Source organism: Simochromis diagramma, unplaced genomic scaffold (genome assembly GCF_900408965.1).
Source record: "Simochromis diagramma unplaced genomic scaffold, fSimDia1.1 OVJJ01000421.1, whole genome shotgun sequence".
Taxonomy (NCBI): Eukaryota; Metazoa; Chordata; class Actinopteri; order Cichliformes; family Cichlidae; genus Simochromis; species Simochromis diagramma.
Window position 1 is genome coordinate 10,503,082 of NW_024387250.1, and position 27,924 is coordinate 10,531,005.

The window sequence follows — 27,924 nt, forward strand, 5'->3', positions numbered from 1 at the left end:
ATATAGAAGCTGAAACATTGAGTTGCCACATAGGATCCAAAAAGCATAAAGGATTTACAGAGTTTCTTAATAAGAAGTGGGCAAAATGCCCACTGAGATGTGTGCAAACCTGATGACCATCTAACTGCTAAGTCATGTTTTCCTAACTAATTTCAATTAATGACTTGCAAATAAATTTACAACTTGTGTGTCTCAGGCAGCGGGAGCTGACTGTGTGTAGAGTGAATACTGGACCCAAAAAAGTGAAAAGTGACTTGAACAAAAAGCAAGCTGTTTATTGTGGCTGATAACAAGAGTACACAAACAAAGCAAAGTAAAGAGGGGAGATAACTACACTAGACCCTAAACTGGAAAAAACTAGACTATCATCACTGTGACATAAAACATGAGCGTGATTCAGAGCAGGTGCATGCAAGAAACGATGAGGAAAAAACATGAGCATGAGCAAGACCTGAGCTGAACACGTGGGGAAACAGCTGACACAAATGAACATAACAATATCACAGGGGAAGAGTAAAACTAAACACATTGAACAAAGAAACACAAGACTTTCAAAATAAAACAGGAAACCCTAAGAGACATAGACGTGACACAGGCCTGACAACATAAAACACGCAGACAAGAAATACATGACACTAAAACATAAACTAGACTAAACTCAAGGCAAACAAATAATAATCCTATAACTCAGCATTATCCCAGGATATGACATAAGAACTCAACAGATAACCTGAAAATGCTGGTCACAGACCCACCCCTGACAATGGGTTTTTTCTGAATTTCCTTGGTTGTTTGTTCGGTCCAGAAAAATTAGAGATTCACTGAAATAAAAGCCCAAAAATAAGGTACTATCTGAGGCAATGATGTTTTTGAGATATCTCTGTAAACGGACAAGATTGGACCCAGAAAAATCCAGATACTCATCCATTAAATATACTCATAATATCCCAATATTTATTCTGCTAAACATCTTTCTCTGATCTCTTTGCATATTACCATTCTCTTTGACCATTTCTTTGTAAATGAGCAAACTTACAACAAGGATCAAATAATTATTTTCCCCACTGTAGTGGACATCAATAAATTAGTTTAAGGTAAAATCGGCTTAATAACTGTGTTATGTTGTATTTCTAAGCCGCCTGTTGTATAAATGTTCTTTTAAAAGAAAACTTGGTTGCCGTTTAAAATGTAAATGGAATGATTTGCAAAACTTTTAAACCCCATGTTTAATTAGTGAAAAGCGGCACAGCAATGCTGAAAATTAGTTTTGCTTTTTAATATATGCTCATGAGGGAGAGAAGAACCACACTCTTGCGAGCGCTCAACAACCTTTACATGTTTGCAATTGTGGAGACAAAAACAAATGTTTCTGATTAGATTTTTCAGAAGCTTTCTTGAGCCAATGCAGTAATTTCCACTACAGTGCCACCTGAGGGCCTGGAGATTGTTTTCATCTTTATCTATTGTCTACAGAAATTTCTCTGGTAACGCTTGCAATGTTATTATGCACTGCAGGTGATAAAATCCCCAAATTCTTTGGATTAACACTGAGAAATGTTTTTCTCAACTCAACTATTTGTGAACCTGGCTTCAGAGTGATGAACCCCTACCTATCGCTTCTACTAAACACTCGGCTCTCTCTCTTTATGGGCTTTCAGGCACAGTGTGACGTGCTGTGATGGGGTCACTGAGTACAAACCAAATGCATAGCGTTTTCTGAGAATTTCATGGACTAATAAAATAAAACCAATAATAAAATATCCTGTTCGAAAAGCTATACCTTTTTACCTCATTAGCTCAAGAAACTTTAATGTCTCTATAGCTGTTGAGGGTTAATATAAAGTTTAATAAGGTGTGAGTCATCCTTTGACATACACATGTAAGGGGGGGGGGGCAGTAACTGCATCTCAGCAATTGTAGTAATTACATACATTTCACATCATGGATTTCATGGATTACTGACATTTCCACAAATTGCTCCATCTTTAACATGTGATGATTCACTTTTGTGAACTGTAGTTGGTGGAAATTGTGGTCTGAACGTGCTGAATACTCCTCGCCTGTGGCACAGATTAAAAAAAAAAAAAAGTCTGAAGTAAAAAGAGGAAAAAATAGGCAAAAATAGAAAAAATAATGGATTGTTAAAAAGTGTGCGTACGTTCACACCTCAGAACGCAAGAAAATACGTCAAATGTAATCATGAAAGTAAATCAGTTTTCTTGTGCATCATAGTGCTGCAGTGGTTACCACTGTTGCTGCATATCTGTCACGGTTTGCAGGGGCAGACTGTGTGTGGGCGTGTGAGGACCCAGGAGCAGACACAGGCCACAGACCACAACTAACTTGAACAAAAATCAAGCTTTTCATTACGGCTGATAATCAGGTCAACAAAACAAGGCAGCAAGCAAAGAGGCAAAACTAAACTGGAACCTAAACTGGGGAGAACTGAAAACTAAGAAAACTGAGACTTGACTATGGCAACTAGGAAGACAATGACAAGGGGACTGTGATGACTATGAACATGACTTTGTGCAGGAACATGAAGGACTATGAACTTATACATGAACAAGCAACATGAAGATGACCTGCACAGAGTCCTGAAACCTGACATGAGGGGTGATCAGGGGTGATGACACATGGGGTGATCAGGGGAAGTGGAGACACATGAGACACATGAGTACACGGCTGACTAGAATGAAACATAATGACAACAAGGCGGAGTGTAAGACTAAATACGCAGTACAAAGAAACACAAGACCTTTCAATAAAAAACAGGCAACATGGGGACACGAACCAACAGGGAATACTTAACACAGGCGTGACCACATAAAGCAGAGGTGGGCAACTCCAGGCCCCGAGGGCTGTGTCCTGCAGGTTTTAGATATCACCCTGGGTCACCTGAATCACATGATTAGTTCATTACCAAGCCCCTGGAGAACTTCAGGACATGTTGAGGAGGTAATTTAGCCATTTGAATCCGCTGTGTTGGATCAAGGATATATCTAAAACCTGCAGGACACCGACCATTGAGGCCTGGAGTAGCCCACCCCTGACATAAAGGCAGTGGCGGCTCCTGAAAAAAATCTCAGGGGGGGCAATTTTTATGATATCGACTAAAATGACCCATTTAATGAGTACATCAAACAACACAATTTTAATTTGTTGCTAGGTGATTAACTCATACAGTGATACCTCATGCCCACTAGATGGCAACACACAACAGAAAGCTTTCCTCTAGCTACATAAGTTACAGGTAGAAAGCGAAAGAAATTAGCATCCAGTAGCCTTTAAGCAAAAATGAATGTGTCCACTTACTCATTACTTAGGCTACATCAATCCAATGTTGTGTGGTGTAATCAAGCAACAATATAAAGCCGGCTGCATCATATAAATCAATATGCACAGCCTGTCAGCCACGACTTGCGCTGGAACCAACTCCGACAAAAAGTCCTGTTGTATGCTTTTGACTTCTCCTTCGTTGCCTGGGTTAGTTGAATTTCGGGCTTGTCAGGTCCCAACTCTTTAACTTGCAGTTTTTCTGCCATTGTCCTTCTGGCAAAAGGGTAGGTTAGAAGCGATCTAACCGAATTTGGGGGAGGCTGTGCCTCAACCGTTAACAATACCGCTGCCATCGTCTCTCTCTGACCTTATAGCTCACTTAGGCTACTGACTGAGGTAAAATTCTAGAACAGCAAATCTTCGCGCGTTTTCTGCAGGGGCGCAATTTTAAGCGCCCCCAAACCATTTAATTCAGCGACGCTGATAGGTCAAATATTTATTATTTTCCCCTGGCAACCATTTAATGATAGGCTATTTCGCTGCATATCAAGGGCGCTTTGACGAGCGCCCCAGAAGAAGAAAAACACCGTTTGTTGGTTGAACTTTAATGAGTCAGCTGGTGAAAATGTTAAAATACGCCTGGCTGTATATGGGCACACACATAGTAAAACTATCATTGATGAATTTTTTAAAAATATATATTTTTACTCCTCCACATTTGGGGGGGCGGAGCCCGAGCGCCCCCTATGGGCCAGCCGCCACTGCATAAAGGGTTCCAATAAACAAGGAACTAAAGAAACCTAGAAGCTAAAACCAAAAGAATGCAATATACCGTAATGAATATCAAAAAACAAGAAAAACTCAGAACGCTGGGTCACACGACCCAGGACCATGACAACATCAAGAAGTTTGCTGGTCATTGTCACCAGGTTTTTCTCGGTGGAGTTTGCAAGCTCTCCCTGCATCCGTTTCTTCCACATTCTCTGGCTTCCTCCCACAGTTCAGTGGCATCTTAGGTTATCTGAATGCTGAATGCTTGAAGTGCTGTACGAATGAACATTTAAACATGGCTTGTAGCGGTCAGTAAGACTAGAAAAGTGCTGTATACACTCACCAGACACATTATTAGGTACATCATATGAACACAAATATATAATAAGCCAAACATATGGCAGCAATCCAGTGCACTAAAGCATGTAGATGCGCTCAAGATGACCTGTTGAGGAAGAAATGTGATTTAATGGATTCTGAACATTGCAATGTTATTGGTCTTGACAGCTACAAGCTGACAGGAAAGCAGTAACTCAAATAACCACTCATTACAACCAAGGTATGTAAAAGAGCATCTCTGAATGTACAACACATTAAACCTTGAAGTAGACGGGCACCTGCAGAAGACCACACTGGGTGCTGCTCCTGTCAGCTAAGAGCAGGAAACTGAGGCTATAGTTTGCACGGGCTCATCAAAATTCAAGAAAAGAGATATGAAAAGTGTTCCCTTGTCTGATGAACCTAAATCTTTATTGGAACATTTGGCATGGCAGGGTCAGAATTGGATGTAAACAGCATGATAGCTCCATCCTGCCTTGTATCAATAGGTCAGACTGGTTGGGAATGGTGTAATGGAGCAGGGAATATTTTTTTGCGCACTTTGGAACCTTTAGTATCAACTTAGCAGCATTTTAAAGCCACAGCCTACATGAGTATTGCGCCTGATCATGTCCATCCCTTTATTACCACACTACACTCATCTTCTAATGGCTGCTTCTGGAAGCATAACAAGCCATGTTACAAAGCTTCGAATGATCTGAAATTGGTTTGAGTCACATCATGGATGTGATGACAAATCTGTTGCAGATGCATGATGCTGTCATGTCACTTTGACCCCAAATCTCTAAAAAAATGTTTCCAGCATCTCGCTGAATCAGTGCCACATAGAATTAAGGCAAAAGTGGGTCCAACACAGTAAAAGCACTAGTACTAGGCACACCTAATAAAGTGTCCAGTGAGTATAAATGACAGTTCATTTAATAGTAGAATAGGGTATCTGACAATGTTTGACGTTTGAAGAAGCGCTTTATTTTAGGTACAAGGTCATCTTGCTGTCCAGCTGTTTGTAAGTTATTGTTGCATTTCTCTTTTATCTCTGTAAATGTCAAAGTAGTTATTTTTAATTCTGTTTAGCAAACTATTTATTCGTGTTAACACAATTAAAGGGACTGTAAAAGTGTCATTTTCACTTTCTAAAATCCATAAATAATAGTTTTTTGTTTGTTTGTTTGTTTGTTTGTTTGTTTGTTTGTTTGTTTGTTTGTTTGTTTGTTTGTTGAACAATAAATCATTACATTTTCCCATTTCAGTAACACTGAGCCTGATCCATGTGCATTAACTTGAATTACTTCCTCCAGAAGAATAAAGAGTGTTTTGGGATTGATTCCAGAGAAGACCCAGGTTGAGAGGAAACTTTTTCAAAAATATTAGTTAGGTGATGGTTGCCATGGAAATACTGCAAGATGCAAAAAAATAAAAAAGTAAAAAATAGCCATATATAATAAGGCAATGAAGATGGATTTATTATGGATGTTCTTGACATTTCTTACAGCAGGCTTGGTCATCCAGTTCTAAAGTTAAGCCTTCTGCAGAGTTTTTTCCATCCCCTTGTATTTGTACTCTGCCATGAACTTAGTTTCATTTCCTATTATCTCCAAAATGAGATGATAAAATAAGAACTCAAGAGCCAATCTGAAAACCTGGAAGGTCCTTGAAAAGCTTTAAAGTAAGACATGCACAAAGACCTTCCCAAAATAATAAGACCTCATCAAACAGAGGAACCTAGACTAAAAAAACATTCCCAGTGTTATGTTAGATGAAATAGAGTACAAAAGATGGAAAGATGGTGGGACAGGGTTTTAAGATAAAAATGGAACTCATCCTAAGGAGTGAAAAGGAGACGAGAGCCTAATAATATACTGTCGATGATGAAAATGATTGTTGGTTCCAGGGAAACGAGGCTGTAAAATGCTTCTCTGATGAAAGCAATTCTGAAGCTGAGGGATGAAATTTTGAAAAAAAAAAAAAAAAAAGATCATCACAGACACAAGTGGAGAAAATGGAAAAAACGGTTTAGTGAAGCCAAAGGCAAGAAATGTAAGCAACAGTGCAGTGGGCAGAAGTTATAGCATCAGCAAATGCAGACTGGCCTAAAAGAATTGTGTATATAAATACACACCCCTGAGGTTTTGCATTTATTAAGGACCTGATTAAAAATACTGCAGTCATTGTTGTTGATAAATGTCAAATTTATACTCAGATCAGAGCACTTAATGCATTTAATTGAAGTATGACTGGAATTCAGACGATATTAATCTTGGTTGGTTTGGTAACACCTGTTGGTTGTTTTGGTTTTTTGGCCGGTGTGCGGGGTCTGAAGTGCTGGGAAGGGGATCTCAAGACTGCATTGTAGGTGATTGACAGCTGGTGTTGTAAGCCAACACCGCTGTTCATCCGACATAGATGGCCTCCAGTTTTCCACATTCCACTTTGAAATCAAACCATTTCTGTGTTCTCAATCCAAAATGTGAACACTGGTATCCTTAAAAGAGTGTCCTTTCTCCTTTCCTAAGTGCTTCAACCCCACTCACACTTTTGTCTCAGTTAACCTGAATGGGTCACATGATAAACTGGGCAATCTCACACTGCTTTCACTTTTAACCTCAAAACCTTGACTTATATGATCTGCAGGAAATCTATGTCCCAACTTACGATGTAATCGGGAACCCCTCTCAACTCTACACACGACCATTCAGGTCAGTGCAGGCTGCATCGACCCGACTTGTAGTGACATTTCTCCGGAGGTGCACATCAGGTTTTGTGGAAGGTTACGATGTAGGTTTAAAAGGAGTTTCTGGTTACATTGCATAAGGGTTATATACCATTTGTTTTCAGAACTGAAGAAGCCTAAAAGGTGAGAGGTGACACATCTTCACAACATCAAGCTTTCAAGACTACCCTGATATGGATGACTGAATGCCTACACAGACGTCACTATGATGAACAGAGCAACAATAGGACTCTGGTCTTGCCGAGGAGTTGGAGGTGTGCATCCTGCCACTTGTGACTGCTCCTCTTTGATTTGTTACACTTGTTTTTTAATTATCAACTTGAAAAACTGTTTTTTGTGTTTTTGCTTCTTTCTTTTTTTATTCTTTTGGAGATTTTGTGATACCCTCAGGTTGTGAGTATCAAATTAAAGAGAGGGGGATGGTGGGGATGGTGCACTCTGCCACAAATAATGAAAACTGATATGAAGGAGAAAAAACTCCTGATTTAATTTGACCTTATTCATATCACTGAGCACAAGCATCAGAGTTTTCATGTGAGGTTGAGAGAGGAAGATTTTGCAAAGTGTGGGGCTCAAGAACATCAGGACCCTGTGGACGAGTTGGGAGTGAAGAGTTGTTTGGAAGACATGAAAGAAGGAACTGAAGACCAGAGTATCAGAGGAGCTGAAGCGGTAATGGGCAGGAAGAGAGGATGCAGAGGAGGATGCAATTATTATTTATTGATGTGATGTACCCTTGGTCAGATAGACATGGGAGTAACCATGGAAACTAAAAAGGGTATGAGTCACAGGTAGCAACATTCGGGTGGGGAGAGGGGATTGAATGAGGTTTAATCTGCTATCAAAGGCTACATAAAAAAAAAAAAAGCCAAAGAAAATTTGTTGTTATCTGAATTACTAGTAAAGAATTTATTCTCCAAATACTCAGGTGTTTTCATTCTGGTATCAAATATATTAGATTTATTTGACACATAAATGTGTTTTCGTCAAAAGTTGATGTAAGTAAATTCAATCCTACCGATACAACACAGCTGCTACTCTTTCCCACTTTCAGCCCAGCTGAGTTGATGATTTCTAGTTTACAAAAAAGTAATTTGATTATATTAACGCTGGACTTCAGACTTCAACTTGAATGTGAAACAAAACAAATTTAAGTAAATATTGATCCTGGAAAACTCAGAAATATTTCATTAAAATAAATTTTTATGAGTTGTCTGGTATTTATAGGTGGCTTTACCTCATAAGAAGCCATTTATTACTCATTAGGGATATAACACAAATTTCCAGATAGAGCTTATAACCTATAAAATGTACAACAGAGATGACTCTGAAGAATTTGAAAGTGCATGCTGATAATCTGCCAACAGGAAAATCTTTTATTCCCGTTTTTCTGAAGTTCATTCAAACAACAGTTCAAGAGTTCAAGGAGGCAGAAGTCATGTTTATAATTCTGAAATATTAACCCTTTCACACATAGTGGTCACTACAGTGGACAAATATTCAAAGGCTGGTTTTCTTGTATTTGTGTCAGTGTTGATGTTATGCTTGCACATAAACCACTACATTAGACACTGATGTGTATTCATTTGTCAAATTCACAAGTCAAAATGTATGTTGTCCACCTAAGTGGACATGTAAAAAAAACTCTTTGAAAAGTACATGTTTAAAAAAAATTGAGTTCAAAAATCTTTTTTTCATTCATAAGGATGAATAAAAATACTTAAGTCATAATTCATGCATGAAAGGGTTTAATGAAAATATTATATTCCCCAAAGAAAGATTTCATATGCTTCAAAATTAACAAATTATTTTTTTAAGTATTACAATTAGTGCTAGTGTTAGAAAAAGCCAGTCATGTTTATGATGCACTGAAATTCATTTGTAAGCACGCACCTGCAACTGCTTGACATGTGTCAGTGCTGATGTCACTCTGACATCACTTTTATAATGTGCATGGTCACACAACACGTGCAGATATACACTATAGGAACAAAACCACTGGGCCACCTACAGTTACACCTACATGAGCTGCTCAGAACTAAAGAATCACCAAAGCAATTACTTTTATGCTCTATGCACTACTGGTGGTTCCAGTCTGTAGCTTTACACTCTGCAATAATACCACTTTCACTCAATATAGAAAAATATCTAGGAAACGTCTAAGAAGTATCACGCCAATGTGATAGGCAAGTGCAAGTAATGACTATGAGGCAAAAGCTCAGTCTACAAACTGCTCGAAGTCTGCTGTTTCACACAGTTTATTACACATAGACAGTGTAAAAGATGGACGGTAATTCCAGATTGAAAACTGAAGCTAATGTGAAGCGCTTTAAACCTGCATTCTATCTGAAAGCCACCAGATGGTGATAGCTCTGGTTGGAAAAAGACTGGTCGTAAAGTCCCTGGGAAAAAGCGCCTTTGTTTCACCTCTGTAAACACTGTCCTGCTGAGTTTATTACTTTAGCCACTCGTTTGGGGTAACACAACAAATTAAGACTGTTTGATAAATCTTGGTCTTACCGTGTTTATTAATGGAGAGTTATGTTTGAGATGAAACCACATGATCATTTACTCACAACATGGCAACCTGCAGTCATTAGCCAATGAGCGTATGGTTTTACAGTAAGCTCAGTCTCACTGTCGTCTTGCTTTTTTACAACCAACATGCCAGAAATGCTGATTTTAAGGCTTCAAACTAGAACTTCCGAAACCAGTGGATCGTGTCCATCTTTTATAGTCTTATGTCAACTCTTGTCTCTGTTCGATGTCACCGAGAGTGGATCTTCTTTTTATGGTCATACCAGGCACACAGGCGTCGACTGTGACCACAGACGTCCCATCCATCTGCTGTTCGCAGCTTTTGTTTATAAAGGGTAGCAAATCAAAGGAAGGTTTCCCTCAAAAGCTAAAATAATCTTTTTTAGGCAGTATATAAAAAGTGCATATGACATAAACAGGGATTTTTTGTTTGTTTGTTAAATTTCTCAATCATCTAGTAAAGTCCAAGCATAGAATTAAGTATTTTCTTAAGTATTTTAATGAATATAATAAGTTACCTTTAAAGAATAGTAATATACAGACTCAACAACAATCTTGTGTTACCTTTTATTTCTTTATATTTTGCAAGGAAAATTGGACATAAAGTGTAGTGATTTATTGAAACATCTGCAAACATAATTGGAAATACAGTTTATAAGACAAAAGCATGATGAGATTGTATTGTATTGTAATATTTGGTTTGACCACATTAATTCTTCAACACTGTCTGATCTCTTTTACATATTTCATGTATGCTTTTACAAGCTTTCTTTTAATTCCCTTAAGCTATTCTCAGTAATAGGACATTCAGAGTTATGCTTTGACTGCCTTTTGTTCTTGTTAGTGATTCCACACAATAATGTTGAGGTCGGGGCTCTGAGGAAGCCAGTCTATTACTGATAGTGTTTTTCTATCAATGCTTTTTTGCTGTTGTTGTTGTTTTCACTGAAAAATGAAGATGTTGCAGATGAGAATTTTTCCAGATGTTGCATGATGGATCTAAATCTGGCTGTGCTTTTCTGTGTTCATAATTTAGTCAACTTTGGCAAGATCTCCAACACAACTGGGGATGCAGACCCAAACCATGACAGAGCCTCCGTCATGTTTTACAGTTGGCTGTATATAGTAATTGTTCCACCTCTCTCCTGACCTGCACCACACATACTGTCATCCTTCCACTTAGACCATTTCCTTTGGACAGTTTTTGTTAAGTCTTCTTCTTCTTCTTCTTCTTCTTCTTTTTTTTCCTTAAACTGTTGAAGGACACATAAGCTAAGATTTGCAAACCTTTCAGCTAATAACTCTTTGGGAATCACCTTGCAAAAATGCTGTCTGTCAAAACTGTGTTATCTTTTTTCATAGATTCACCAAAGAAACGGGAACAATTTATTTTTAAAGTGTTTTTGCAACAGGCTTCTAGTAACAAGTGCCTAAAGATACAATATAAAAATGTGGTATTTTATAAGTAGTCTGTTATGTGCGGACACAACACTGGTTAATCCCTCTGATTAAGTGCCCTTTTACATAGGAATGATGTGACTTGACAAACAAACAAAAAATTTCTGAAAAAAGGAATGAACATCAGTGAAAAAGCTGCTGATGTCCAAAGAAAACTAAGAAACAAAAGCATTTCTCAAAAGCACTTTAACCCTCTCAGGCCCGAATTAAGTTTTGTGTTGCTAATGCACAACCAAGTCCTGCAGTGGTACTTCTGAGTAAAAAAAAATCATAAAACATGTATGTGGGGTAATCAGGTTGTTAGATAGTAAATGGTAAATGGCCTGTATTTGTATAGCGCTTTACTAGTCCCTAAGGACCCCAAAGCGCTTTACACATCCAGTCATCCACCCATTCACACACTGGTGATGGTAAGCTACATTGTAGCCACAGCCAGTTAGGTCTTAACTGTTGCAAATCTGCAATGTCTTCCTGGAGAGGGTTAAAAAACTGAGATGAACATCTAACTCCACATGAAGCAAAATACAAAGAAATGAGTGACAGCTCAAGACGTTTGGACAGTACGGTAGAAAATATATAAAATCTCAATTTATAAAACAGTGTAGATCGTATTCTGTGGGTTTTCTGTCTCATTGCATGCCTATGTTCCATCTAGTTCACAGCAGTGGATGTAAAGTATTGCTATTAAATCTATAAACACACAAGATAGTTTACATAAGGTGTAGCATTTCAGCAATAAAGCAGCTCTTTTTTTTCATTATGTCTGGTTCTTACTACAGGACGTAACACACACTACATCTAAGCAATGTCACACAAGCAACAGACCATCTGCAGTTTAATATTTGTTTAAATGTAGCATAAATATATATATATATATGTACTATATACATAGAGTGTCACATAAAGTTTACGTCTCCATGTGATTCATGCTTTTCATTTTGTTAGCACACCTACAGCGGCATTTCTACCCCCATCTGAATTTGCTTACATAACACCTATAGGGCGACATTTTTTTCCCAGTAATTTCTGGTGACAAGAAATTCTAAATATTTGCCCTGTTCTTTCTGCCAAAAATCACTCACGCTTCCACTTTGTAATGCACATTCTCGGCTGGTCTTTCAAAGATATGTCACTTACCTTCTCAGCTGAATTTATGGGGGGGAAAAATCGAAGAGCTGGCCCACAGCTAACCTTCACTGCTTTATAGATGAATGGGTAGTCACAGTGCAAAGGGAGGTGTGCTCTGTATATAGAAGAGGTGAGTAAAGAGGACAAGAACAAAGAGAGGAAGAAGAAAGAGCACAAACACCAACAAACTGAAAGAATCCAGATCATTTATAAATAGAGATCTCTGTTAAGTGTCTGAGAAGACCTGTGGTTGGTTGACTTTTTCCAAGGAAATGTATCTTTGAAAGGCAGACATTTGGAAAATATCCTCAACAAGCAGAGATGACATTCCTCGTCCTGAACAAGAGCTGATTTAACAGACAGCCCAGGGGGGGGAAAAAGCAATTTATTGCTTGTATGTGTTGTTTTTTTTGCGTGGTGTTCAGCATTAGTGTGGAGACAGTCAGTCTTTGAGCAAATAACAAGAAAGATCGCATACCAGACTTAAAGAGGCCGTAACATTTATGAAAGGTGAAAACAGGCCAGCGAGATGACTTTATTGAGCTACAATTTAGGAAAGAAGTCACAGGAGACTGCTGGTTTTTGTTTGGCTGTTTTTAACCCCGGTTCAGACTCATACTCTGTTTCCTACGACTGTGATGTTTAGTCAGGTATATATTACTTTAACCATGATGATAGACATTTTGTAAACTTAATGGATCACTGAATTTGACGCAAACCTTGATTTTTCTGTTCATCTAAACTTTGTGTGGTATATCCTTAGTCCTCTAGTAGTGCTAGTCTTGTATTAGGAGTGTGTTTTCATTCAGCAGGAGGTATAACGTGTTGATGTTTCTGCCAGATTGTCTTCTCACCTATCAGCCATTAGTTTGCACTGGCTCACTGTGGAGTGTAGTGTACCCAGTATATTCTCTGATGCTCCTGCCTTGGCTTCCCATTATGGATGCCTACCGCTGTCCCTCGCCTAGCTGCTTGCCCATTCCCAGTATGTCTGAATAGTTACTAACTTTTCCCATGACACTGTTCCAAGTGCTCAGGTCTGAGCATTCACTTAGGATCAAAGGATTCCCAGCATACCTGCTCACATTTCAAATTCCACTCACCTGGTTCCTGTTTTTGTTTTTTTGTTTTTCTGTGCAGCATTAATTTAAACATTTTTTCTCCTGCTACCAGTACTTATACAGATGATCTGTGTGACATCTCTGTGATCTATGACATCTAGTACACACTGCACAGTCTGTGCTGGTTCCCAGATTCCAGGTGAATTTCCACTTCAGTGTGAAATATATAGTGTGATTAATTCAGGGAGAAGTGCTGCAGGAGAGGACAAGCTGAATGACCCAATCCAAATTTGCAGTGTGACAAAATTAGTCTCCGTCTTGCATCAGGAAAGTGTAATCAAGGAAACTCAGACCTTTATCTCGATTATTATCTTCCAAATTTGGTAATCAGCCATGAGCAGATGGGAAGCCTCATTGACATGGAAAACTGCTGGCAAATACTTTCGAGGGCCTCTTGGCAGTCTCGGTGTAGATGAATTTCAAGTACAGCTTTGCAGTAAAGAAGATCAATTATTTAATGTGGTTTTAAACAATTTTGACAGATAGACCCATATTTTATTCACAATAGTATATAGAAAACATATGAAGTGTTTAAACTGGGGAAAATACACCGTTTTAAGAAAAACTGTAGCTAATTTTGACAGAAAGAAAGAAAGTCACATAAAACAATGGATGCCTGTGCCATGTGAGGTGAAGAAAGCTTCTGGTTTGCTGTTGGGTATTGGCTAAGCCTGCCTCTGTGTCTAGAAGAAACATAGTTCTGAATATTTCATGAAGCTACAATGATTTATACGCTACTGTCGTCCCTACACGTCCCTTTTGAGGTGTGAGTTCTGCTGCACTATTCAATCTTGAAGAGCCATGGTCAGACTAATTCAGAGACATAGTACTGTTGTTGTAAGCCATAAGGTCTGTAATAATTAAAGTACTCTGCATAAACATAAACTCCATAAAATGAATAAATTCCAAAGTCCAGCTGATTCAAGAACAAAAATCAGTTTCTAGTCAGGATGTTTTGCATTCTGCAGCCCTTTATGTGGATCTGAATATGTTATCAATGGTTCACATACCTGGTTGTTAAAAGGTTATGTGAGCTGAAAGCAGCTCTTAATTTCAGGCTGGCTGAGCACAACCAGCAGTCTCTCTTAATGGCTGTGCAGACTGAGAGCACGAACCTTTTAAGAAATGTGTCCAATTAAATGAAGAAGAATCGCTGTGCACAGGCGAGGGTTTATTTCCCAAAAAATCGGTACAATCGAGCGGCAACTTGAAAACGACTGCGGTACATTTCCACAGAAACTTGTTTGAAATTCAAACGACGCCGTCCTTCTGTTCCTTTTTCTTTAGAAACAAGTTGAGTTGAAAACATTCATTCATTTTCTTTCAAAGTAAAACCAATTTTCTTATCTGGGCTAGACTGTGACTGTGTGCCTGCTAGTTGTTTGCATCTTCATGTACTTGAAGTCAACTTTGCATGCTGAAGAAACTGCGAGATTTAAACGTGATGATAATCTTCTATACCACACGTTTCCTCGTGGTGTGTGTCAGCATGAGAAGCTCTTTCTCTTTTGTAACTTCACACACTCTGAGGTTCTCTGCTAATTATGTCAGTTAATCATCCTGTTCTTCTCTCATTTTTGGATGTCAGAATGAACATTTTTTCCCACATAACAAAGTGCTGCTCGTGTTTCCTCCGATGAAGAGATTTTTGTGCATATCTCAAACCAGACATTTTTCTGAGCGGATGATTTATATTTCACACCTTGAGCTCTTATGATTACAATAAGCTAAAAGGGTATTTTTAGAGAGAAAAAAATCACTGGTGACAGACTAGTTGAATGGTATTCTGTTATGATTTGAAAAAAGAACCCAGAGCTGAAAATTATAATTTTTTTAAGCACAAAACTCTAATTTTACCTCCATCTGATTTTTTGTATTTTAAGAAAACATATTGTAACTTTACTGTATCATACAAAATAAGACAGATTATTCTGTATGATAAAGTGGCAGAATAAAGATTTGCCTGTGCTTTTTTATGCTGATCCTTTCATACCCTCTCTTTGCTTTTAAGGGTTTGCACAGCAGTGGTGCTGCTGTGCTTCCCCTTGAATCTTACTTAGTATAATAATAGCTGCCTTAGGCCCTTCTTTTTAAAACACAAGAAATGGATGTGTTCAAAGCTGAGCTGTGTCAAGAGCACTTTGATTTCTCATTAAGATCTAAAACAATACTATGTCGCATCCATTTAATTTCACACAAGAAATGTAATATTTCAGTAAAACTGCACCAATAGGCTGATTTAGCTACAGGTGCCTGACAGTCAGGACTGCAGTGTAGAAAGTCTCGATAGGAGGCAAAGAAATCGTGTTAAAAGGGCATTTTCAGAGGTGTCACGTTGACTCTCTAAGATAAGATCCCTACCAGGTAACAGAAATAGGTCTGAGTTTGAATTCAGCCCTCCTGAAACCATTGATGCTTTTGCTCAAAAACTGTTTTCTGGTGTTGAAGAGAGAAGATGTAGTGTAAAATTAATCTTTGAAAAGACTTTTTTTTTTTCCATTTCACTTTGAAAGCGAGCTTGCTAAACTGAAAGTGTAAGTGATATGAATGGAACAAATCGTACCTGAGATTTTTTAACACATTGCTTATCGATTTGTGGCGGCTTTGGGATAGTAAATAATGTAGGAACAACCTACATTAACTGATCTGAGGCATAGGGTCACTGCTACTGTGACTGTTTTTGCAAATGCGTTTTATTCTCTGTTTATCAAGCAGACACCGTACACTAGAGTCGCAATTTGCATGTAATTTGCCAAATGTTTGTTGCATATGAATGTAAGAGAAGACCCTGTGGATAATTGGAAGAGGTTAGCATGGAGATTTTATTTTCAAGTGCGGTAACAATTTGCAACAGTAAACTTTGAATGCATTGCATACCATATAATCTAATTAGAGTCTTCAATGATGCAGTGAAAGACTCTCAGAGTGATACATAATCTTATCTCAGGAGGAGAAAATAGTCACAGATCCTGTGGGTTAACCCTAACAGCATAGGGGTATTACTCAAAAAAATGTTACATTTTATAACATATACTACAAGATGTATATAATATAGATTCAGCATTTTACACATTTTCTCCTTATGCTACAGCAATCATTATATTACACTTTCAACTCATTTCAAGTGTCTTATAACTGCCACAAGAACATCAAACTTTACATACACTCAACAGCCACTTTGCTCGGCACTCCACTTGCTCATTTATGCAAATGTCTAATAAACCATTCACATGGCAGCAACTCAGTGCATTAAGGAATGCACACGTGGTCAAGATGACCTGCTGAAGTTCAAAGCGTCAGAATTGCAGAGAAAGGAGTTCGAATGGCTTTGATGTCAGATGGATTGGTTTGAGTATTTCAGAAACTAATGATCTACTGGGATTTTCATGCACGGCTATCTCTAAGCTGAGAAAATGAGCTAAAAAATAAATAAATAAATGAATATCCAGTGAACTGCAGTTCTTTTGGTGAAAATACTTTTTTGTTGCCAGAGGTCAGAGGAGAATGGCCAGACTGCTTTGAGCTGAAAGGAATACAGCAGTAACTCACCACCTCATGTTGGTCCTTTAGCTAAATTCAAAGTAATCGACAGCCCTCCAGGGCTGCAGAGCGATCTGCTGCTTTTTTCCAGTCTCCCACAAAAACTGCGATCGGGCAGTTGTTGCACAGTTGCTGGACATGATTGAAGGTGGGCAAATGCATTGACAGAACATGGATTGTTGAGATAGAACAGACTGGATCCAAGGATTATAAACCATGTACACACATTTCAACCGTTACAGTGAACAGTAATCCATTTATCCATCCATCCTCTTCCACTTATTTATCAGGGTTGAAGGGTGGCTGGAGCATACAATGAACAGTAATGTTCTTGCTAAGTTTTTTAAAGTAAAAATCCAGGTTTTCAATGTGGAAGAGACTAGAAATAGAAAAGTAACAGAGGGAATTGATGACAAGTTTAAAAATTCAAGGGAACACTCACATGTTATGAAGCATGAGCATATTCAGGCTTCAGATCCATCAGTGAGGAAAAGAGCTTTAAGTGAGCGCTGAATGCATAAGTGAACAGGAGCCTTCGGATGTGACGGACTTGGTGAGAGGCTGCTCTCATCTTTAATGGCCATCTAATATAGTTTTCAAGATGTTTTTTTTATGCCATGTTAAAAGTCAGAATTTAGAACATACTAATATCCTTATGCTAAACTGATGAAGGGGAGTAAGGCAGATGAACAGTAAATGAAGTGTTTCATCTACTCTTGAGTGGCTCTTAGGAATTAAAAAAAAATATTAAGTTCTTATATTTAGTGTATGTTTTGATTTCTTTGCTATAGACTGGAATCATTTTTTCTTTAATTTTGTGTATGGTTGAGTGAAACCATTATTTTTCCCAGTGGACTCAGACATAGAAGAAACCAGACACATGCTGTTGTTATTCAGGTCTTATCATTTCTTTGGGTAGAGAAAGTGTGACTGCAGGCTCTATATGTCCATCTTTCTTCCTCTCCCTTTCTGTATCTCTCCGTATCTCTCATACATGTGGTACACAAACAACAGTCAAACAAATTAACTCCAGAAAACCCCAGAAGGCCGTCTGGGCTCAGCTTGACAAATCCCACAAACACAATGACCACAGGGTGAAAGATAACTGTAGGCATGTTGAAATAGTATGGAAGGGTCTAACTGAAGGAATCCATATACTTTTTCTCAGCCTTGCTGGTGGCTTTGACGGCCACCAGCAAGGCTGAACCAGGGAGAGGTTCAGGTTATGGGACTCTACTTGCTGACTCCTTTCCACCACTTAAAGGATCTACAATCCGCATGTGAGCATCAGAACTAGATCAATGAGAAATTGTTCATCCATCCATCTTCATCCACTTTATCCGAGGCCGGGTCGCGGGGGTAGCAGCCTAAGCAAAGAGGCCCAGACCTCCCTCTCCCCAGCCACCTCCTCTAGCTTATCCGGGGGAACACCAAGGCGTTCCCAGGCCAGCCAAGAGATATAATCTCTCCAGCGTGTCCTGGGTCTGCCCCGGGGCCTCCTCCCGGTGGGACATGCCTGGAACACCTCACCCAGGAGGCGCCCAGGGGGCATCCTTGTCAGATGCCCGAACCACCTCAGCTGGCTCCTTTCGATGTGGAGCAGCAGCGGCTCTACTCTGAGCCCCTCCCAGATGGCTGAACTTCTCACCCTATCTCTAATGGAGAGGCCAGCCACTCTTCGGAGGAAGCTCATTTCTGCCGCTTGTATCCGCGATCTCGTTCTTTCGGTCACTACCCACAGCTCGTGGCCATAGGTGAGGGTAGGGACGTAGATCGACCGGTAAATTGAGAGCTTCGCTTTTACACTCAGCTCCCTCTTCACCACGACGGACCGGTGCAGCGTCTGCATTACTGCAGCTGCAGCCCCAATCCGTCTGTCGATCTCCGGCTCCCTTCTCCCATCACTCGCGAACAAGACCCCAAGATACTTGAACTCCTCCACTTGGGGCAGGAACTCATCCCCAACCCGGAGTGGGCACTCCACCCTTTTCCGGCTGAGAACCATGGCCTCAGATTTGGAGGTGCTGATCCTCATTCCTGCTGCTTCACACTCAGCTGCGAACCGTTCCAGTGCGAGCTGGAGGCCCTCACCCGATGAAGCCAACAGAACCACATCATCCGCAAAAATCAGAGATGAGATTCTGAGGCCACCAAAGCGAAAGCCCTCCGCCACTTGGCTGCGCCTAGAAATCCTGTCCATAAAAATTATGAACAGAACCGGAGACAAAGGGCAGCCCTGGCGGAGCCCATCACCCACCGGGAACGAGTCCGACTTATTGCCGGCAATGCGAACCAAGCTCTTGCAACGGTTGTATAGGGATCGAATGGCCCGTAGCAATGGGCCAGACACCCCATACTCCCGCAACACCTCCGACAGGACACCCCGAGGGACACGGTCGAATGCCTTCTCCAAGTCCACAAAACACATGTAGACTGGTTGGGCAAACTCCCATGCACCCTCAAGTATCCTCGAGAGGATAAAGAGCTGGTCCAGTGTTCCGCGACCAGGACGAAAACCGCATTGTTCCTCCTGTATCTGAGGTTCGACTAGCGGACGAACTCTCCTTTCCAGCACCCTGGCATAGACTTTCCCAGGGAGGCTGAGGAGTGTGATCCCCCTGTAGTTGGAACACATCCTCCGGTCCCCCTTCTTAAAGATGGGGACCACCACCCCCATCTTTAAATGAATTTGTTTTCTCGTTTAAATCTTGTGGGTGGTCAAGCATATGTGCATCTTTTAACTGTGTGCGAGATGGCTGTAGGATGGATTAAAACTAGACAAGGTGGTGAAGACAATGTTCTGTGAAACCTTAACATTCATGGGGATGTTACTTTGACACCAACGACATACCCTAACATTTGCAAACCAAATGCACCCCTTCATCACAAAAGGTGATAGTAACTCACTTACTTAATTGCAAAGAGTTCAAGGTAATGACCTGATTTTAGATTTTCATTCTGATTATCTGTAGAAAGTGCTGAAAGAACAAGTCTAATGCATTAAAGCCCCAGGTGTCTTGGTGGATTAAAAGCACCTTCATATGTGGTGACCAAACTGACAGATCACTCCATATGCCTCTGGATTAAAGAATCTTTGTTTGAGCGCTCCTTGATTCAGACAGCAGGACCCTATGCCTCCTCAACCTTCAACCTCAGCACTGGCTCTCCACTCCAGCAAAAGCATCATCTAATTTGCTATTGACACCGCCATTGTGGGGCTCATCTCAGGGGATGATGAGTTTGTTTATCAGGATGAGGTGGAGCAACTGATTGCATGGTGTAGAGATAACAACCTGATCCTTAACACCATCAAGGCCACAGAGTGGAATATTTGACAACAGGAATAAGAAAATACATGTAAAGCCAATTTTCATCTGCAAGAAATGTGTGGAGAGAATTTCAGATATCCAGTTACTAAGGACACACATAGAGGAGGACCTGAACTGGAGTGCAAAAACCACTGTACTAGTAGAAAAAAACCCCTCATTTTACCAAATATATCCCACTTTAATCTTAGGTGGGCCAGTCCAGTGAAACTCCCCCTTCTGTAAGTGTACAGAAGTTGAACTACATATTTAACTCCAGAGTTATAAGAAAAAGAAGTGTAATGGCCTTCTTTACATCTTCAAAGTAGTGCAATGGGTCAGATTAGAACCTTTGCAGGGGCAATTGTGCCTTACGTTTGACAACCCAACCCAAAAGCTTGTGTTCTTCAATGACTGCTCAGTAGAGAGCATATTGACATGCATCTATGTGTGGCTTGCCATCTGCACTGTGGCAGAGAGTAATGTACTCAAGAAAATCATCGGATGCCTTCTCCCCTCCTTGGAAGCTCTTTGCTGTTCCAGCTGCCTCGAAAAAGCCTTCTGAGCCATCCCACCCTGTACATGTTTTGCTTGAACTGCTGACCTTGAGCAGATGTTTCAAAAATAAGAGATTAATAAATACTTTTCTTTCAAAAGCTAGAATTGCATCAAATGCTGCCGGAACTGTGCAATTTTGTTAAGAGTTTAAATTGTGCAATGAATATATATATATATATACATATATATATATATATATATATATATATATATATATATATATATATATATATATATATATAGTTCCAAAGACCTGTGAATCCCAAACGTAAATAGGAATCATGAAGAGGCTGCTAATCAAGCGTAACCATCAAATACCTGTGGAGGATCAGGCAAGTCCTAAAAATTCAGGAGAATTAGAAAAACAAGATCCAGGCAATCTGCTGGGATAATAAGCTGGCCAAAGGAGAAGATAGAAGGCACCAGTGATGGGAATAACGGCGTTACAAGTAACGGCGTTACTTTTTTCAGTAATGAATAATCTAACTAATTAGTATTCCTATCGTTAATACGGCGTTACAGTTACTAACAAGAAAATGCGGTCCGTTACTATTTTTCAACAAACAGACGGTTGAAGCTGTGTTCAGTTTACTGCATCTTATATCAGTTGCACGGAACTAATTGTAAGTAATCTGGACGCTACAGCTTTAAGCAGCTGCGCGCGCTCCCGCGGACGCTAATCACTATCACTTTCTAGCATAACACGTGGCGCACAGGGGGCAAAACAATCGCATGAGTGCTGCTGTTTGACTGAGGAAGAATAAAGTAGTCGTGGTAAGCCAATCACGTGACCACTTCAAGATGACAAAGCAACAAGGTGATATATACCAGTTTTTAAGTTGTGTTGATAGGCCACGTAAAACCAGAGTCATGATAAACAATATATACGCGGTGTTTTTTCCTCAATAGTTTCGTAACGTTTACTGTCTAAGGACAGAGCTAGCAAGCATTCTCTGCTTATGAGCACCCCCCCCCCGAAACAAAAAACAGGGAAAGTGACGGCGAGAGAGAGAGAGAGAGCAGAAAAAGAGAGAGCTCGAGTTTTGAGATGTGAGAGATTTGTGACGTTTAGCGTGTTTGTGTAGTGTTGCGTGTCAGAACAATGAGGCGACTGCTGTCTCCAGGTAGAAAAAGGAGTGATACACCTGCTGCTGTCAGACCTGCAGGTATCAGGCAGGCATATAGTGGACAGAAATTATTTTTTTGGAGTGGCACAAATAATTTGTGTGGCATCTTATTGAATGCAGAACAGCTGATTGTTCTGTAAATAGTTTGAAATGGTTATTTAAAAGGTAAATGGCTCCAAATAACTTTGTTGTTTGCAAAACTTGTGCATAGGATTTTAATTTTGACAATTTATATTTGCATTTAAAGTTATGAAATATGATTCATTAAACATGTTTGTGGTTGTTACAGTAAAAAAAATATAACTTTTTCTACTCTGATTTTATATATTTTTTTTGTCTGATTTTAGATCAATTGTGTTAATACAGTATATCAAAATGAAAACATAACTGTAAATTCAGACACGTGAGGTTTTGCTGAAAAGAATGATACCAAACAAGGCAAAGTAAATAGCTGATATTGAAAAATCCTACAATGGCTGGACAAAGCTGGACTGAAAGACAGCACAGAGGCACTAAACATGGCAGCACAAGAAAAAGCTCTGAGCACAGGATTGATAGAGGCTGGGGTCTATCAGAACAGGCAAGACCCTGAGTGACCGGCATAATATACTGGAACATCTGTCCCTGAGTATGACCTGGAAGTCCGGAGGTCAAAATGGGATACATTGCCTCAAGGGTGGTTGAGAATGACCAAGCTAAGATCCTTTGGGACCTCCAGATACAGATGGAAAAACTTGTAGGTATACCAAGGGGCAGCAACATCAGGAAGAACATGAGACGCTCAAGAAATACCAAACGCTGAGAGAGGAGTTCGAGAAAATGTGGAGGATAAAGGAAAACAGTGATCTCTGTGGAATTTTTGAACTCCATTTTTAATTTGTACCATCCACTGAATCTTCATGATTTTGCTAATGACCGTACTTTCTTTTAGTCAGGTTGGCATTTGTCAAATGATTAACTAAAAACGGAAGTTGTGGTGAAAAGCCGGACTCCTACAGAATAATGGGGGTAAAGTACAACTCACACTCATGGAGTCACAAAACTAGTTTTGCAAAGAATGAATGATCTTTTTTCAAAGTCACAGAAAATGTTGCACAAAGCATAATTATGATGTTAAAAAGAAGCAGGAAGAGCTCTGCAATAATCCCACACTTTTGTTGAAGTGTATAGCCTCCTTAACAAGTAACCACAGTATTTTAGTGCCAAAAATTAATCCATTATATTTTAATGTCTCTATTTGTGTTTATCGTGCCTACACTGTTTCCTTTATCTTTGATACACATTTAAAAATGTTCTAATCCAAATAACTTGTGCTTTAAAATCATTTTTGCGTCACAGATCCACCAGATATGTGGTGTCATACTCAGCTGAAACAAAGAGGCTATCGTCTGATACCGTATCTCCCTCTAATAGACAACTTCTTTATCCTACCAGGAATATATCATTTGGGTAAATGGGCCACACACATTGTTCAGATATCCCTTAAAGCAGCAAGGTTGTCCATGATGTGCCTGTCTGCTCTGTTCGCTTGGCTTTCAAACCCCATGTACTCCTGGATCTCACTGAAGCTTGTTCTAGGTCTAGTAGCCATGGCAAGCCACAAAACATTGCAATGTAGTGATTAGAAAGCTAAAATAAAATTACAGCCTATGATGTAAAAGAAATAAAATAAAAAAAATAAAACACACAGATACCTCAGATACAGAGATCCCAAATAGCTTTCCCTTGTCTTTGCAACACTGGTGGGCCAAAAAAAAAAAAGTTGACTGTTTCTTTGAAGTATTGTTATGATTTTAAATATCACAGTGGCACATATAAATATACAGCTGGGGTCATAAATGACCCATCCGGGTTACTCAAAGGTTAATCTTCTTTCCCTCTTGTTTATCTCTGAAAAACCAAACAGATGTTTGCAGAGTCACTTTTTGCCTAATTATTCATTGCTCGTGAGGTATATAAATAAAAATGCACAAACACGTCTGTACTTGGATGTTCGTCAGCTAAGGACATGCACGCTTGTCTTCCGACTATCTATGCCAGAAAATTCACTGCTGCATGTTCGAGATTTGCCACGATGAAGCAGAATGGTGCTTTTGTGGCTCTTGACCTTTTCACATGCAAATCAGTGCAATCACTCTCAGCATGTGAAGAAAACAGGAGTTGATCCAGGCCTCTTCAAATCCCTATTAATGAGCAAATGGTGTCAAGGAACATTCCCATGTTCCATCTTAGCCTCCCAGCCATGACCTTTTCGTAATTGTCCCTCTGGAGAACCACAGTTCCTCACAACTAAACACTGAGTGCATCAGATGTATAAAGATGGAGGCCTGCCAGAGAGTAAATGCACAATCCATCAGTCCTGGAACAATTTCCATGCAGAGCTCACTTAAGTGTTTCTTCTTTATGCACAGCGGGTTGTTATTTCGCACACATATAATGAGTTATTTGTCTGCTCAAAGCCTATAATTGTCACTGTAGCAGCAATAATGTTTCCTGCCATTTCCGTTCACACATATAAGGAGGCACATCGCATCAGAACAGGTGTTTGTGTGCATATGTGTGTGTTTGAGAGAAAGAGAGAGAGAAAGACCGAGTGTGTTAGAGAGAGAAAGCAGAGCAGAGCTGTGGTGCCCCCGTGTGGTGGAAGTGGAAAATATATTTACTGCCAAAACTGAGATTTACTAGATTGCGCCTGCATTCTACAGGCTGCACGGTGATGAGGGAAACATCAATTAAAAACAATTAAAATAATCTGTGACACTAAATCAGAAATACAGGAAAAGCTTGCGATTAACAGAATAAAGCCATAAATCGATTCTATATATTTTATATATTATATAAAATATAGTATTTTTTTCATGAATGTATGTTTAGAAAACCTCGCTATGTGTTTATGTAATGCATTTTAAAGATGTCTTTCTTTAAACTCACCTGAGCATTATTTAAGAAGTATTCAAGCTGTATCTTAAAAGTGCGCATTCTAAGCATCTTGTTGTCTGCATATGTATGTAAAGCATAATATGATCATCGTACTGTGTTAACACTGTAAAAGTGCTAAACACATATGCTTCATGAAGTCGGTGTAATATCACTGATAAGCTTTAACAATGCATGGGGCTTTATGCTGAGACGAGAGAAATAATGCAAAACTTTGTTCCCATTTCTGTTTTAGTGCAGCAACTGTTTCTTGCGGAAACTGTTTTAACATCAGGACAGTCTGTATGTGAGATAGTTTATGGTTCATTTTTACGAGTTTATAACCCGGGGACACATTTCCTCTTGTATGAATGGTGGCCTTCTAACTTTATTACCGGCTGACTGGCTTTCCGAAAGTGTGCTCGCTTGTGTTTAGGATACTGACTAAAGCCAATACAGCATTGTTTTTAAAGCAAACTGGACGTCTTCAGTTGTGCAGTAGCACAGCTGTGATAATGATCCTCTGTGACCGGACTGTGTGCAGCCTCGGCAGTGCATCTTCTCACCAACTGCGGGCACAGAGCGGCGGTGGCAGCGCGCCTGCGCAGTGCATCCAGGGGCTCGGCGGCGTTCGGTGCTGAAGTGGGGCGGATGGCAGAAAAACAGCGGCGATGGACTTTACACCGCGGGATTCCAATTTACGATGTCGTTAAATAAGCATCGGGGCGTCGCTTTTTCACACCTATCATCCTAGGACACTGACAGCCCACCGCAAAGGGGTAAGGTGGTGATTATTCTGCGCTAAGGGTCCACACGGGTTGGCTAGCTGACGTTAGCACGGCGCTAGCTGCTGCTCAGCTGCCACCGCCTCCTCTCCCTGCGAGAGATAGCCGATCTCAGGCTGACTGCTAAAGCTAGCGAGAAGAAAGTGGGTGGTGTTTGATTTCTGTAAAATGTCTGTGCGGCTGACAGCGCTGTGCAGCCCCCTCTCTGACTGCGTTAGCCGTCGGTGGTGTCAGCTGCGAGGGGATCCCCTCTGCCGGCCGGCTGGTCGGACCTGCAGCGACTCTGCTCAGATGGTTCTTGCAGCTGCAGGAGACAACCATGCAAAACAAACCAGCCGAGCAGCTAGCCAGCAGAGCTAGTGTACAGAGGGTGAGAGCAAGGTCTGATGAGATTGCCTTCTTCATATCTGAAGATATGCACAGGCCTTCAGGGAGATTCAAAAGATTCCGTTCTGCGACTGTCCTGTTAACTTTCTCACTCGGGAGTGCATTTTGTGTGTTTGTTGTTTATCTAATGTAATACACTGTTAAGAGATCATGCAGTGCACAGCTGTAGCAGCACCATCACTGCAGTTTCCCATGGGTGTGTTGAGTCAGAGGAGCCCAGGTTATGTTGCAACTGCATCCTGAGAGACTTCCTGATTAATCTCATTAGGCCTGTACTCTTCATTCAAAGAGGTTTAACAGAATGCAAGCTGACCTATCAACATCTGATGTTATTTGCTTCTAGGATGGCAACTTTTATTCTTGAAAGCAGTGAAACTCGGTGGCACCAGTATCGACATTTAAATTGATCCCTAAAAGCATTCAGTGATATGTTCTTTCTCATATATATATATATTATATGTGTGTGTGTGTGTGTGTGTGTGTGTGTGTTTGTTAATAATTTAGTCAGGGCTCATTTCTTGTCTCCCTTAATTGATCAGGGACTGTTATTCAGTTTACACTGGTTAAAAGCACGACAGAGCAACAGAATATTCACAGTTAACAAGCCATACATTTTTTTTTAAAGCATTTGAAGATTAACTTAGAAATAAGGTTAGCATATAGTGTCCAAAAGAGCAGCTCTAATGTCATTTTTAGACCGTCTGCTGTCTGCAGCACATGTAGCAGAGCAGCTCTTTTTGTTTGTGATGTTGTCTGACAGGGTTGAAAGCAGATTTTTTTTCAGTTGTTTTTTTTTTTTTTCCAGGGGGTCCGTTGAGTTTTGTGACTGTTTAATTTGAAGGTTGTTTAGGGAGTTTGATAGCCAAGTCAATCCTCTTGCTAAGTGTAGAATACTTATTAATTTCTGCAACCAAAAGCTTCTTTAGTTCCCAATAGCGAATTAGCATTTAGGCACCAGTTGTTGTTGTTGTTGTTTTTGTTGTTGTTGTTGGGTTTTTTTCTTTAAACACTAATAAAGCAATCAATTTATTTCTTCTTCCAGGAAACAATTAAAAATGTTTGCGAGATTGAGTGAATTTAAAATTCAGAAGCAGTTTACATGAATTCTAGATGAAAAGATGAAAAAGAAAGTGCTGGTGAAGTTTCAAAGGGTTGGTGAAATTAGGCTAGTTGTTAGCCTCCCTCCCCAAGGCTGGCTTCAGACCAACTAAGCTGATATAAAAAGAGCAGCGCTGGCAAAGTATTTGGGAGGTTTTATGACTTTGTAGGGCTCTCGTTGACATATCAAACCTGTAGGTGCCCAGTCAGCAGGCACAAATTAATTTAAGGTATAAGGTAACATCATCCACAAAACAAGGTTAGTAATGAGTATTTTGTGGGATTGTTCTAAATTATTCCCTACCAAAATCTCAGCAATGTCTGAATATATCGGTACTGTACAAAACGTAGCTTAAAGGTGTCTTGTATATGAATAGTGCTATTTAAAAAGACAGAAAGCTGTACAGAAGAATAAGGATAATAACCAAACAACTTTTTACAGCTCATGCCAATTCAAAAACATCAAGGGAGGTGTTACTGCAGCATTTCAACACTGACAGCGCTCCCTATGCAGTAGAGGCTTGGACCCGGAAAAAGGCTCGATACGTCATCAGTAACAAAGCGCACAGATTGGGCTCTTTGTTGTGTTTCGAAAGCCATTCCTGTGCAGTTTTATCCCGGGATGATTTAGCCATATTGGAATTTTTTCACTCACTTGGATTATCAGGGGCATCAGTCTCCAAATTCCAAACCGGGCCGAGCTTTGTCGTAAACATTTCCCATAGTCATTTTCTTCATTTCATTCAGGAAGCACATCACTAAAGTTGGTGATCATCTTCGCAACAGGAATAAGCAAACTCACAAGTACAATGAAAAAGCCTGATCTTAACAAGCTGCCGTGCA

The 27,924-nt window shown here is 39.9% G+C and overlaps 1 protein-coding gene and 1 long non-coding RNA gene across 2 annotated transcripts in view; one reads left to right on the forward strand and one right to left on the reverse strand.

The window, feature by feature from the left end:
* Positions 1-11,876: 11,876 nt before the first annotated feature.
* On the reverse strand, positions 11,877-27,845 carry LOC120714747. The gene is made up of 2 exons (XR_005691505.1): positions 27,737-27,845; positions 11,877-12,359 (listed from the first exon to the last, which is right to left on the reverse strand). It is a non-coding gene; the product is annotated as an uncharacterized LOC120714747 (long non-coding RNA).
* Positions 25,399-27,924, forward strand: part of rgs17 (regulator of G protein signaling 17) — a 29,208-nt gene continuing 26,682 nt past the window's right edge. The window contains exon 1 of the mRNA XM_040001105.1: positions 25,399-25,590. The gene's annotated coding sequence lies outside the window, so the exon portion shown is untranslated. The remainder of the gene's footprint in view (positions 25,591-27,924) is intronic.